Genomic DNA, 14,971 nt, shown 5'->3' with positions numbered 1-14,971 from the left:
AGCAGCAAATGAGAAGGCGCCAATAGGGTGATATCGTCAAGAACACAAACAGACAATACAGATGGACGATTTTGTACTCACAAACGATGCAGCACTTAATAATGCCTGAAATCGCAAGCCGGGACCTCATAGTCGCCGGCAGACAACAAACGGCAATGGCCACCAGCCGATCACGTGAGACCTTCCACCAATCAGGGACAGACCTGCATCAACGCCTTCCAATGGATTAACCAATCGTACCAGGAGCAAGAAGGGGTGTGTGAATATGATGCGCCCTGTTGTTGCCAAAGTACTCGCTCGTTTGGAAGAGCTGATTAACTCTTCCAAAGTACTCGCTCGTTTGGAAGAGCTGATTAAACGTGTGTAACAGTTCAAAATAAGGGAGGTCAACTCCAGCAGGGATACAAGTTAAAATAATTTTAATAAAAGTTTAAAATCCAGCAAACTTTTATTAAAATTATTTTAACTTGTATCCCTGCTGGAGTTGACCTCCCTTATTTTGAACTGTTACACACGTTTAATCAGCTCTTCCAAACGAGCGAGTACTTGGCAACAACAGGGCGCATCATATCCACACACCCCTTCCAGCTCCTGGTACGATTGGTTAATCCATTAGAAGGCGTTGATGCAGGTCTGTCCCTGATTGGTGGAAGGTCTCACGTGATCGGCTGGTGGCCATTGCCGTTTGTTGTCTGCCGGGCGACTGTGAGGTCCCGGCTTGCGATTTCAGGCATTATTAAGTGCTGCATCGTTTGTGAGTACAAAATCGTCCATCTGTATTGTCTGTTTGTGTTCTTGATGATATCACCCTATTGGCGCCTTCTCATTTCCTGCTTTAGGATTTTGCATCTGATATCTTATATATTGGGAGAGCTGCCTGTGAATCGACCATTGTGTTTGTGACCCGTAGCGCATCTCCATAGGGTGCCAATACCCTATAATTTTTATTGTAACTTTACGTGCATGAGCTCAATGTTATCTATATGAAACACATGAACTAATGCCCTCTAGTGGTCAAAATGCATTCAGATTAGAGGCAGTCTTCAATGTCTAAAAAATTAGCATATGACCCTCCTAGAATTAGCTTAATACAAAGGGGAATATCTATCAAGCCGTCAACTGTGTTGCATTCGCCAGCATCAATACGCTCACCTAAAATCACCTAACATCGTGGCCGCATATCTCAATAAGCTCTCCTTATTTCTGAAAAAAGCCGGCAAAAAAAACCTGCACCAAATACGGGGCGATGAGCATCGGACTGTTGTTAACTAGCAGTCATCGATCTTGCGTCTATTCGGCTTTTTCCCAACTTTATTCATTCACACCGCCATCACTAAATAAACGTATTGACCCCTAAACCTCTGTCCTCCCACATCACCACCACTAACTAAACCTATTAACTCCTAAACCTTCAGCCCCCCACATTGCCATAAACTAAAATAAGCTATTAACCCCTAAACCTAACAACCCGCTAACTTTAAATTAAAATTACAACATCCCTATCTTCAAATAAATTTAAACTTACCTGTAGAATTAAAATAAAGTAATTTAAACTATTAATTAACCTACCCTAACTATTATCTTACAATTAAAATAAACTGCCAATTAAATAAACTAAATTACATATTAAAAAAAAACCTAACCCTACTCAAATTATTTAAATATACAATTAAACATTATTGAAAGTACTAAATTACAGAAAAAAAACAAACACTAAGTTACAAACCCCCCCACTAAATTAGTAAAAATAATAAAAATGATAAAAATAAAAAAACAAATTATCAAAAATAAAAAAGAATTATAACTAATATAATAGCCCTATCAAAATAACCCCCCAAATAAAAAAAAAACCCTAGCCTACAATAAACTACCAATGGCCCTTAAAAGGGACTTTTGTGGGGCATTGACCCAAAGATATCAGCTCTTTTACCTGTAAAAAAAAAATACAAAAACCCCCCTAACAGTAAAACCCACCACCCACACAACCAAACCCCCCAAGTAAAACACTATCTAAAAAAAATAAGCTCCCCATTGCCCTGAAAAGGGCATTTGTATGGGCATTGCCCTTAAAAGGGCATTTAGCTCTTTTACCTGCCCAGACCCTAATCTAAAAATAAACCCACCCAAAAAAACCTTAAAAAAAACCTAACACTAACCCCCGACGATCCACTTACAGTTCTTGAAGTCCCGCTTGAAGCCGGAGAAGTAATAATTCAGGCGTCAAGAAGTCTTCATATGGGTGGCCTCTTCCATCTTCATCCAGCCGGAGAAGTCCTCATCCAGGCGACAAGAAGTCTTCATCCAGACGGCATCTTCTATCTTCATCCATCCGGCGCTTCATAAGGTCGCTGCCGTAAACTGGATCTTCAATGCAAGTGACGCAATCCAAGATGGCATCCCTTGCATTCCAATTGGCTGTTCCAATCAGCCATTAGGATTTGAGCAGCTCTCATCCTATTGGCTGTTCTTATCAGCCAATAGAATGAGAGCTCAAATCCTATTGGCTGATTGGAACAGCCAATAGAATGAGAGCTGCTCAAATCCTATTTGCTGATTGGAACAGCCAATAGGATTTTAGCAGCTCTAATCCTATTGGCTGATTGAAATCGTTCAGTCAATCGGAATGCAAGGGACGCCATCTTGGATGTCGTTGCTTGCATTGAAGTTCCAGTTTATGGTGTCAACCGTATGAGGGGATGCTCCACGCTGGATGTCTTCAGGATGGACCCGCTTCGCGCCCGATGGATAAAGATAGAAGATGCCGTCTGGATGAAGACTTCTTGCCGCCTGGATGAGGACTTCTCCGGATGGATGAAGATGGAGAGGCCATTTGGATGAGAACTTCTCCGGCTGGATGGATCCTTCAAGCGGGACTTCAAGAACTGTAAGTGGATCGTCAGAGGTTAGTGTTAGGTTTTTTAAGGGTTTTTTGGGTAGGTTTTATTTTTAGATTAGGGTCTGGGCATGTAAAAGAGCTAAATGCCCTTTTAAGGGCAATGCTCATACAAATGCCCTTTTCAGGGCAATGGAGAGCTTAAGTTATTTTAGATTTTTTTTTTGGGGGGGGATTGGTTGGTTAGGTGGTGGGTTTTACTGTAGGGGGGTGTTTGTATTGTTTTACAGGTAAAAGAGCTGATATCTTTGGGACAATGCCCCACAAAAGGTCCTTTAAGGGCCATGGCTAGGGTTTTTTATTTTGGGGGGCTTTTTTATTTTGATAGGGCTATTAGATTAGGTGCAATTTTTTTTAAATTATTGATAATTTCGTTTTTTATTTTTCGTAATTTAGTGTTTGTTTTTTTTGTAACTTAGTGTTTTGTTTTTTTTCTGTAATTTAGTACTTTTAATAATGTTTAATAGTATATTTAAATAATTTGAGTAAGGTTAGGTTTCTTTAATATGTAATTTAGTTTATTTAATTGGTATTTTAATTTAATTGTAGTACAATAGTTAGGGTAGGTTAATTAATAGTTTATTTTAATTCTGCAGGTAAGTTTTAATTTATATTAAGATAGGGATGTTGTCATTTTAATTTTAAGTTAGGGGTTGTTAGGTTTAGGGGTTAATAGCTTAATTTAGTTTTTGGCGATGTGGGGGGCTAACGGTTTAGGGGTTCATAGGTTTAGTTAGTGGTAGTGATGTGGTAGGCCAGAGGTTTAGGGGTTAATATGTTTATTTAGTGGTGGCGGTGTCGGGGAGCGGCGGGATAGGGGTTAATAACTTTATTTAGGTTGTGGTGGGGTCGGGGAGTGGGGGAATAGGAGTTAATACATTTTATTTAGGTTGTGGCAATGTCGGGGCAACAGATTAGGGGTGTTTAGACTCGGGTTTTATGTTAGGGTGTTATGTGTATACATTACTTGTTTTCTACCATAGAAATCAATGGGGTATATTTCTTTGTCTTCGCAGCATTGAACATAAGCTTTCGCTGCTTTCAGACTCCCATTGATTTCTATGGCATCCGCGGCCTCCAGGGTGGTGGGTTGATAGAGTCGAATGTGTATTCCGAAAATCTGTAATGAGGTAAGCATCAATCTGCGTCAGATTGAGACCGACGGATCGTATGTTACGTCACAAATTTCAACTTTTGCCGGTCTTGAGGCTTTGATAATTAGGTCAGATCAATCTCGCAACAATTACGATGAAGAATTCCGGCATATTTGCGGTTGACACGTTGATAGATTTCCCCCAGCAAAATTGGTAATAAAAGTAAATTGCAAAGTTGTTTAAAATTACATTCCCTATTTAAATCATGAAAGTTTTTTTTGGACTTGACTGTCCCTTTAATCTTCAAATAAAGAATACAACGCTTATAAGAGCCTAAAGAAACCTAAAAAGGCTAGAATCATTAATCAGCCATTGTATGCAAGGAGAACAATTGTGGATTATAAGATATTTAATTTAAAAGTGTACAAATAAATATGTGAAATATGCTGTGCACAAACCTCCAAACAATAAAAATAATAAAATTAAATATAAATCCCCAAGAACCCTTTCGATACTAGTCAGAATAGTACACATAAGACATGCATGCTTAGATACAATATATGCATGTTCACATAAAATAAAACTTAATTTGTAACTTTCTGGCATTATTCTAAGACAAAAGTAACAATGGTGAATCATACATTTCAATTCTGATCCACAAAAAGTTTGACGTCCCATTCAAATTTTAAGCCCTTTGGCATACAAGTATCCAGGTGAAAAATCCAAAAGACTTCTCTCTTAAGGAGGATAATTCCTCTGTTACCCCCTCTTGGGTGTATTGGAATCAACTGGATACCCTGAAATGTCAAAAGAGAGCTATCTGAGTTATGAAACTTTTTGAAATGCAGGAATACCGGTGTGGTGGACTCCGGGTCCTCAATGGAGCAAAAAAATTCTCCAAAAACCTGTCCTTCAGAACCCTTGTAGTTTGACCTACATAGTTTATTTGGCACCCCCTGCAGGTCAAGAGGTAAACAACGTGGCAAGAGTTGCAGGTTATGTGTTCTTGTATTTTAAAACATTTTTGATTTACACATAATACAAACTCCTACTGCCAACATTGGAATGTAAAATATTCATAAGTCACGTTGGGTTGAGTGCTGTTGGTCAAACAAGGTCAGGTTAGCATGCAAGCGATAAGTGATACGTTTTTTTTTTCTATAAAGTGCTCCACTAAAGTGGGGAGAAGATGTTAGAGTGGTCACAATATCCAAAGTTCTGAAATTAGCAGGTGTCTGTTTTCACTGGCATGCAAACCATTTACTTGTAATACATGCGTTAACCCGTATGCATTAAAAGTTTACTTCTGGCAAGTGTGCTTGAGAGAAAGCGCTAAATAGTGCACCACTTGTAATATATAGCGCTGCGGAATCTGTTGGCGCTCTACAAATAACCAATAATAATAATAATATGGCCCAAAATGTGTAAAAAAATGTATATTTTCATTAAAATTGTCATAAACAAGGTTATAAAAAATATTATGTGTCTGTTTGTTTTTTTAAATTATGTTGTAAAAAAGAAGGGGTCATCCACATATAAAAAGTCCCTTTTGGTTTATGTATATAACTTTGATGGACATGTAGGGGCATGAGCCTCTATTCAAATAAAAGCACATTTATACAAACCAGGTGATCACTATAATTGCAGCTGTGTGGGCCATAATTTTTAAGGGGTGCTTCTGGGTGTTAAAGACCCACAGCCTGCAAACAGTGTAGGGAAGTGTGGCAATTTTTTTTATTTATTTGTATATATGTGTGCTTTAACATTTAACCCGTAAGACACCCAGGTAATTGCCTTTCAAATGTTGGTTCTAGGACTTAAGGGAGCTGAGATTGAGGGGGTTAAATAATTACCCCAAATCCAGTTCCCTTAAGTCCTATGGAGCTGTCTTCTCCTTCTTACATAGGTGTGGTGATGTCACCAACACCCCCAGATTCCACCGGCTATGCCGGTCCACTGGACCACCAGGGATTTGACAGCAAGTAATTGGGGGGTCACAATAAGCTCTGAAAGCACCACCTGGTTGATGGCACATGGTTGTCATGCACACATAACACATTAAGGGCTCGATGATTGAAAGCTCTCTGGGCTGGCGAGATTACTAAAGAATGCTCGCCAGTCCTTCTATTTCCCTGGTGGAATAATCTAAAGCCACTTTTTACTCTGAAAACAGGGTGTCTCGCTAAGGGGCGTATACTGCATTTTCATGTGAAATGTGCACAACAAAATTCATATTTTAAACATGATACAAAACAAATATTTGAACCATTCACACAAAAAAAAGCAGGAAAAAAGAATATTGTTAAGGTGCATCAAAAATCGTAACAAAATTCTTCACCAAAAATCGTATGTTAAAAAATGTTAAAATTGTATATAATTTACACAGGAATAAATCAAATTAATTATGCATAGCGTAAATCGTAATTGTAGTACACTGGCTGTGCAAAAATCACACAGAAATTTGAATTTATAAATACAAAATGAAAGCGTAATAGTTGTCTTTTCGTAAAATGGACTGAACCTGGGCATTCCATGGGCGTATATGAAAATGTCTCTCTAATCCCAGCGTAATTCTATAAAGATTTTCGCACTGCAGAGATCACAGTTTTTCCTCGCCAACTAAAAGGTGGCGAGTTTTTCTTAAAACACTCAAAATAATTATAACCCTAATAGATAAACACATATATACGAAAATATAGGTGAATATAAGATGCTCAATGCAAAAAACAGCATAATGTGAGTTATATTGGCTGCAGGATTTTAATTTTAATGTGCTCCCCCTGCTCCCTGCTAACTTCGCTCTAAGGAGCGAAGTGTCCCTATCCAGTGAGCTCCAATTCTTTTAATAGGAGCCATCTCGCCACTCGCAGGGACTGCCCCTTTTTTACGATCATTCCACTGGGGCAGCCTTGCGAGAGTCAGAGAGAAAAAGTGGCTTTGAGCAGGCGAAGTTTATATCATCGAGCCCTAAGTCACATGCAGTTAAGGGGTTCAGGGACTGACAAACCACACCCAAAACCTTCCCACTCCATCTGCAGCACATCTAGACATGACAGTGGACTCTCCATAACCCCACCCACTGACTGAAAAAGTACTATCCATTAGACCTTGCCCCCAGGGCCTCACCCCCCTTGTAAATTCTTGTAAACTTGTTAATGCATAAATAAGATTCAGACATAGAACTGGAGAGACCAACATAGACATTTTTATTAAAATAATAAAACATGATAACCCCAAATCTAATATTTTGTGAAAGCTTAAATCTAAAGTAGTAGTGATTGAATTCACTAACAAATCGCAAACTAAATAGATCAGCCCTCCTGAGGCATCTGTTTCTTTGTGGGGGGACAGACCTTAGGGGGTCTCTCCACTATTAAGGTTAACCTCATCCCTCACGAGTTCTTTGGTCAGCTTCCATGCAGGCAAGGACACCCCTAGACAACAAACTGATTATCTCATTGACATTGCTCTCACTCCATCCACTATATAGCAATTGACCACTTGAGGAAAGGGAGCAACAGGTGATCTGGCCCCTAAGGGACCTCAGCATAGAAAGCCTTATAGCAAGCAAATTCTAAAGGGAGCCAAAAAAGTAATAACCCTGTATGTATCAACTAACCAACCTGTTGGTTTGGGCAAATAAAGCAATCATTTAGATTACAAATAACCCAATGCCACCACCCCCCCCCTACCAAACCTTAAATACAAAGCAAAAAGAGAAGCAGGGAAAGCACAACAGCACATGAAGGAAAGACGTACTGACAAGCCTCCACACAACTGTATAATGGCGAGTATGCTCTCTCTACCATATGTAGAATTGCCATACACACACTTCATGCAGGGACTTAGCCCTTAAGTGACCTGCAGGCACTGGCTTTATACACCATAATAGGGAATAGAGCCTAAAAAACATCTTCTAGGCTGGGAGCTAGTTGCCCTAACTATACATTTTTGGTAGAATGTTATTTCTCGTGCATGGGAATGAATGTCTTTATTCATGAGAATGCCTTTCCGATGACTGATTCATGTTTACTATTCAGATATCACTTTTATGTTTAATCACTTTAATGTGGAGCATTGGCTGTTTGAAGCGCCAGGAAAATGTTTAACTTAAAATACATTCTCTCACACTCTTTAAATGTTGATTTGTGACAGATGCTAAGCCGCTTTCATTGCTTTCTGTCGTTTTTTTTCTAGGTGAATACAATGTAGATAATTAAAAATGCTTGCTACAAAAAAAAACATAGTTGATTTTATCCACAAATCACTGATCACATTGTATGCTTTGACTAGAATGATTTTTTAATATTACTTCCATATGCAAAGCTAACAAACGCCATACAAGTCAGCTCAATAATAAGCCATTTTATAAGGCTATGAACTAAATGCACTAGAAAACATTTTAAGGAAAAATAAACTTCTGTTTGTATTTTCACTCCAAACAGTCTCATGCTATTTGCCTTTATTACCTTTCTTAACATGCAGAGGTCTAGACTCACTATGATTTGGACAGACCAGTGGGGAATGACTAGGGTGACCATATTGCCGCTTTAAAAAGGGACACATATGAAAAATACATATGTCAGGGTTCTTATGCAAAACATTTTTTTAAACAGCCCTGAAAACAGCCCTAACATGTATTTTTCATATGTTTCCTTTTTTAAAGCGGCAATATGGTCACCCTAGGAATGACCTATAAATGAGTTCTGAGTAAATAGAACTATGATTACTTTCAACCTTTAAAACTATCACCTAGATTACGAGTTTTGCACTAAACAGGGTGCGAAACTAATGCCAAAAAGTTGCATTATTTCACTCTCCTTAGCGCTGCCATTACGAATTACTGAAAAGCCTCCTTGTGCGTGCCATACGGTGGCATTAAGCTCCATACTGCACACAATCCAAGGGCTGCTTTGATGTGCTCATGTACGCTTTCCCCCATAGACATCAATGGGGAGACATAAACCCCAAGTATAAACACCCCTAATCTGCTGCCCCGACATCGCCGACACCTAAATAAAGTTATTAACGCCTAATCTGCCGCTCCCGACATCGCTGACACTAATAAAAGTTATTAACCCCTATTTCGCTGCTCCCCAACACTAATACAAGTTATTAACCCCTATTCCGCCACTCACCGACATCGCTGACACTACAATAAAGCTACTAACCCCTAATATGCCGCTCCCCGACATCATCGACACTAATAAAGCTATTAACCCCTAAACCTCCGGCCTCCCACATCACTGCTACTAAATAAACCTATTAACCCCTAAACCTCTGGCCCCCACATCGCCGCCCCTAAATAAACCTATTAACCCCTAAACCGCCAGCCCCCCCAAATCGCAAAACACTATATTAAACTATTAACCCCTAAACCTAACACCCCCCTAACTCAAAATTACAATATAACTATCTTATAATAAATAAAAACTTACTTGTGAAATAAAAATAAATCTAACATTAAACTATAAATTAACCTAACATTACTATTCTAATAAAATAAAAAAATACTACAAATTAAAAAACATAAATTACAAATTTAAAAAAACCTAACACTACAAAAAAATAAAAAAATCTAAAATTACAAAAAATGATAAACACTAAATTACAAAAAATAAAAAACACTAAGCTTACAAAAAATAATAAACAAAATTAAGACCGCTGCTTCTTAACTCCTGTTTCCGGCGAGCCTGAAGGTTTGTGCTAAAACAGCTGCGTTAGGCAGAATACGGGATGAACAAAAAGTGTAGCGGAGCACCAGTCCAGTGATATAAAAATAGCCTTTATTAGTATTCAAAATAAAAAGAACAGGGTGCCATTCTCCTAATAGGAGTCAGCTCCTACAGCTGCTGACATGTTTCGGCTGTTGCCGTTATCAAAAGCTGCTTGTCTTTGCAGGTGAAACCCTGCCCTTTTAAAAGAAATGGACATTGATTCCTATTGGATAATGGTTAAACAACATTAATTCATGAATTTAACCAGTTCCTTTCCTGTGGCGTTAGATACAGTTATCCCTGGTAACTAAAACAAAAATATTTAAAGTACAAAAATTCTTACACAATCTGATTATCCTTGCATCACTAAACTGAAATTTTAAAGGGGTATTTTTGGGGTTATTTAAGTAATTAGTACAACATAAACAACTCTGTATATTTGATCTATAATAAAGATTTAGTGTGTTCAAATAACACATATGTCAAGCTTGGAAGCGTGTAAATATAAACACATGACATTTAAAATTACAGGGATTATAATAGCTAGTACTTAATAGTGACCTTACTAAGCATGAATTCCTTAAAAAAACAACAGGTAGATAAATTTAAGGAACACTGTATGTATAACTCGCAATATATTAAAGCAATGGTAGTCTTCCAGAAAACAATTCTTTATCAGAGCAGAATTGTACAGACAGAGTATAGCCAAAAATGATATATGGTTAGCTAGACATTTACACCCAATTGGGCATGAGAACTCAGAGTCCCCCTGTGGAGGTCAAAGGGTATAATATGTTCAGTGTCCCACATTATTCCCAATGGTTAATTAAATCATACATGGAATTGAGACCTGAGGGATAGCTTGTTTGCAATTTAAATATCCAAAAGATCTCACGTTTGGAAAGAATTTTGTCCCTATCCCCCCATCTCGGCAGTTTCATGATTTTTTCAATACACGTCCAACGAAAAGTATCTGAACTTTTGCCATGTAGATTGGAAAAATGTTGGACAAGGGGGGTAGTAGCTGTGCCCATCCTTATACTTGAAAGGTGCTCTCTAATTCTAGACCTGACTTCTCGGGTCGTAAGACCTACATACAGTTTTGCACATGATGTGCAAGTGGCCAGATCGATGGCAACACAGAACTGGTTCACACATCACTGTATTTCACACTGTCTAGGCACACAGTGGTTTCTTTCAAAAGGGGAGAGATCTCTTTGCTACATTTAGGCAGAATACGGCCTTGATAAATCGGCCCCATAGCATGCAATTTCAAAATAATTTTCACCTTCTATGAGCAAGTTTACTTTGTCCTCCTGACATTCTTTGTTGAAATCATATCTAGGTAGGCTCAGGAGTAACAATGCCTTATTGTGAGCTAACTGGTGATTGGTGGCTACACAAATATGACTCTGTCCTAGTTGTTGATTGCTGCTCTTAACCAAGATTAACCCTTTCACTACCGGGACTTTAAGACAAAAACTTGCCCAAAATACAAGAACATTTTTGCTATCACTCCATTTAAACAGAAAAAGAGCCTTGTTTTTTTTCAGTAGACAAACCAAGGTATTGATCTAGGACCATTTTGTTATATTCCATGCCACCATTTCACCGCCAAATGCAATCAAATAAAAAAAAATGTTTTACTTTTTTCACAAGCTTTGGGTTTCTCACAGAAATTATTTACATACTGCTTGTGCAATCATGGCACAAATGTTTGTAAAAGTTTATCTGGGATCCCCTTTGTTCAGAAATAGTAGACATAACTGGCCTTGCTATTGCTTTTTGGTAAGTAGAAGGCCGCTAATTGCAGCTGTGCATCACACTTCTATTATTCCCAGCAGTGAAGGGGTTAATTAGGTAGCTTAAGATGTTAATTTTATCTTAAATGTAAAGATTAGCCTCCCACCTGGCACTTCCCACCCCTTGATCCCTACCTTATCCCTCCCTAACAGCTCTCTTTTCTCCTTTCCTCCCCCACAACCCACTGGTTACCCCCATCTTAGGTACTAGCAGACAGTCTGCCAGTATGAAAATATAAGGCTTTTTTTTAAATAAAAAAATTATATATATATATATATATATTTTTTTTTTTTTATTTTTTTTTTCTCCAGTGTAGGATCCGCCCATACCCCCAACCTCCCTGATCCCCCCAAACAGCTCTCTAAACCTCCCCCCTCCCAGCTGCCTGCCAGTACCTATAAACTCCTTTTTTTTTTTTAAAGAAATTTTTATAATTTTATTATTTTTTGAATATTTTCTGTAGCGTAGTTTCCCAACCCACCTCCCCCCGTGATCTTTACTTAGGGTCTCCCACACACCCTGTCCCTTTTTTTCTGTAGCGTAGGGCCCTCCTACTCCCTCCCCTTTGGTCTCCCCTCATGGGCTGCCCACCCGCCTCCCGCCCACACCTCCTACTGACACCAACAGAAGATAGTGACAGATGGTGACACACACAGTGTCCCGTCTGTAATGATCAGGCATCTGCTCTCATATGGAGCCGGATCACCAATCCCGCACTGGCTTCATATGCCGCACATGCCTGGAGCTTTAGAAGCTCCAGTTCTCGGCTGTAACTTAACAGCCGAGAGTGCTGGAGCTTCCTGAAGCGAAGACGTATATATACGTCTTGCAGTGCAACAGGCAAAGTACTGTCAGACGTATATATATATATATATATCTATATCTATATATATATATATATATATATATATATATATATATATACGTCCTTTTGGGTGAAGAGGCTAAAGTGATGTGAAACCCAAAAATTCTTTCATGATTAAGTTAGATTATAAATTTTTAAACAACTTTCCAATTTACTTCTGTTATCAATTTTGCTTCACTCCCTTGATATCTTTTATTGAAGAAGCAGCAATGCACTTCTGGAAGCTATCTGAACACCAATGAAAATAAAATGGAAAATGGGCATACAAGTTCAGCCACCTTAGCTTACCTATTTAGATATGTTTTTAAACAAAGGATACTAAGAGAATGAAGCAAATTAGATAATAAAGTAAACTGGAAAGTTGTTTAAAATTGTAAGATGTATCTGAATCATAAAAGAACATTTTTGGATTTCATGTCCCTTTAACTATGGGTTTAATGCTACTACATAGATTAAACACAGAGTTATATGCAAGCAATAAACAACAATAAAATGCTGTAATAAATTACAGTATTTTCTTTATACAATTTTTTGTCCCTAGAAATATTTACAACTCTATGATTCTGTTTCAGATTCTTTTTTATTTTTGAGGCACTAAAGGCTCAATTATCAAAAATTCTTCATCTTAGAGAGAAATTATAGTGCAGACTTCACAGGGGCTGAGCTCAATTCCCTAAGAAAAGTTCCAGGGTAATAACAGCTGCATCCCAATGTGCAGCAAATATAGATTAAACTGAAATGTTTTCACTACAAATTACTTACATTTGCATCTAGTTTAGCATACATTAATTTTTTTACAGTAAAATTTTAAACAAATTTTACTTGCACACAGCTGATGAGATGAATCAATGAGAGCTGCAGGTGTAATATGCTTATAGAATAAAAGAGCTGTGAGAGAGATACAGACACACTCTTAAATTTCTGTTTCCAGCCCAGGGTATTCCCCCGTCCCTCCTACTTTCTGAAACTGTCAGGCTTTTTTCACATAGAAATCATAGAAAATACAATGCAATTTGTGAAAGATACACTGAAGTATACATAGGGGGGTAGTTATCAACATGTCAACTTTCCTGCCTTCGCCGGCCCAATACGCCCGCCTAAGCTCGCCTCACATCGCCGCCGCGGACCTGAAAAAATTCTCCTAAGTTATCAAGTAAAGCTGTCAAAAAGCCGCGGGGCGATGAGCAGCGGACTGTGAGAGTTATCACTCATCCGATCTCGCTGCTCTTCGGCTGTTTGACAGCTTTCTTGCTAGCCTGTCACTAAGCACTCACACTAAACTACACTGTTCTACCCCCTATACCGGCGCCCCCGGAGCCCCCCGCAACTAAATAAAGTTACTAACCCCTAAACCGCCGCTCCTAGACCCTGCCGCAAGTCTTATAAATGTATTAACCCCTAAACCGCCGCTCCTAGACCCCGCCGCAAGTCTTATAAATGTATTAACCCCTAAACCGCCGCTCCCGGACACCTACATTATACCTAGTGACCCCTATCCTGCCCCCCCTATATCGTCGCCCTCTATAATAAAGTTATTAACCCCTATCCTGCTGATCCCGCACCTCGCCGCAAATAAATAAATAGTTTAACCCCTAAACCGCCACTCCCTGAACCCGCCGCAACCTATATTAAATTTATTAACCCCTATCCTGCCCCCCCTACACCGTCGCCACCTATAATAAATGTATTAACCCCTATCCTGCCCCCCACTACACCGCCACCACTGTAATAAAATTATTAACCCCTAAACCTAAGTCTAACACTAACCCTAACACCCCCCTAACTTAAATATTAATTAAATAAATCTAAATAATATTTCTATTATTAACTAACCGCTAGATTTGGAGTTTTGTCGGTAACAACCCGAAAATCTAACGCCGGCTTTTTTCTGGCCGCACCATAAAAATAACTCTGGTATTGAGAGTCCACATAAAGGCTGTGTTAGGCTCCAAAAAAAGGAGCGTAGAGCATTTTTAACGCAGCTTCAACTCTCAATACGAGTTGCTTATGGACGCGGCCAGCCTCAAAAACGTGCTCGTGCACGATTCCCCCATAGGAAACAATGGGGCTGTTTGAGCTGAAAAAAAACCTAACACCTGCAAAAAAGTCGCGTTCAGCTCTTAACGCAGCCCCATTGTTTGCTATGGGGAAACACTTCCTACGTCTGCACCTAACACTCTAACATGTACCCCAAGTCTAAACACCCCTAACCTTACACTTATTAACCCCTAATCTGCCGCCCCCGCTATTACTGACACCTGCATTTTATTTTTAACCCCTAATCTGCCGCTCCGTAAACCGCTGCTACTTACATTATCCCTATGTACCCCTAATCTGCTGCCCCTAACACCGCCGACCCCTATATTATATTTATTAACCCCTAATCTGCCCCCCACAACGTCGCCGCCACCTGCCTACAATAATTAACCCCTAATCTGCCGACCGCAAAGCGCCGCCACCTACGTTATACTTATGTACCCCTAATCTGCTGCCCCTAACACCGCCGACCCCTGTATTATATTTATTAACCCCTAATCTGCCCCCCACAACGTCGCCTCCACCTGCCTACACTTATTAACCCCTAATCTGCCGAGCGGAC

This window comes from Bombina bombina, chromosome 3, assembly GCF_027579735.1.
Source record: "Bombina bombina isolate aBomBom1 chromosome 3, aBomBom1.pri, whole genome shotgun sequence".
NCBI classification, from domain to species: domain Eukaryota; kingdom Metazoa; phylum Chordata; class Amphibia; order Anura; family Bombinatoridae; genus Bombina; species Bombina bombina.
This window is presented reverse-complemented; position numbering follows the sequence as displayed.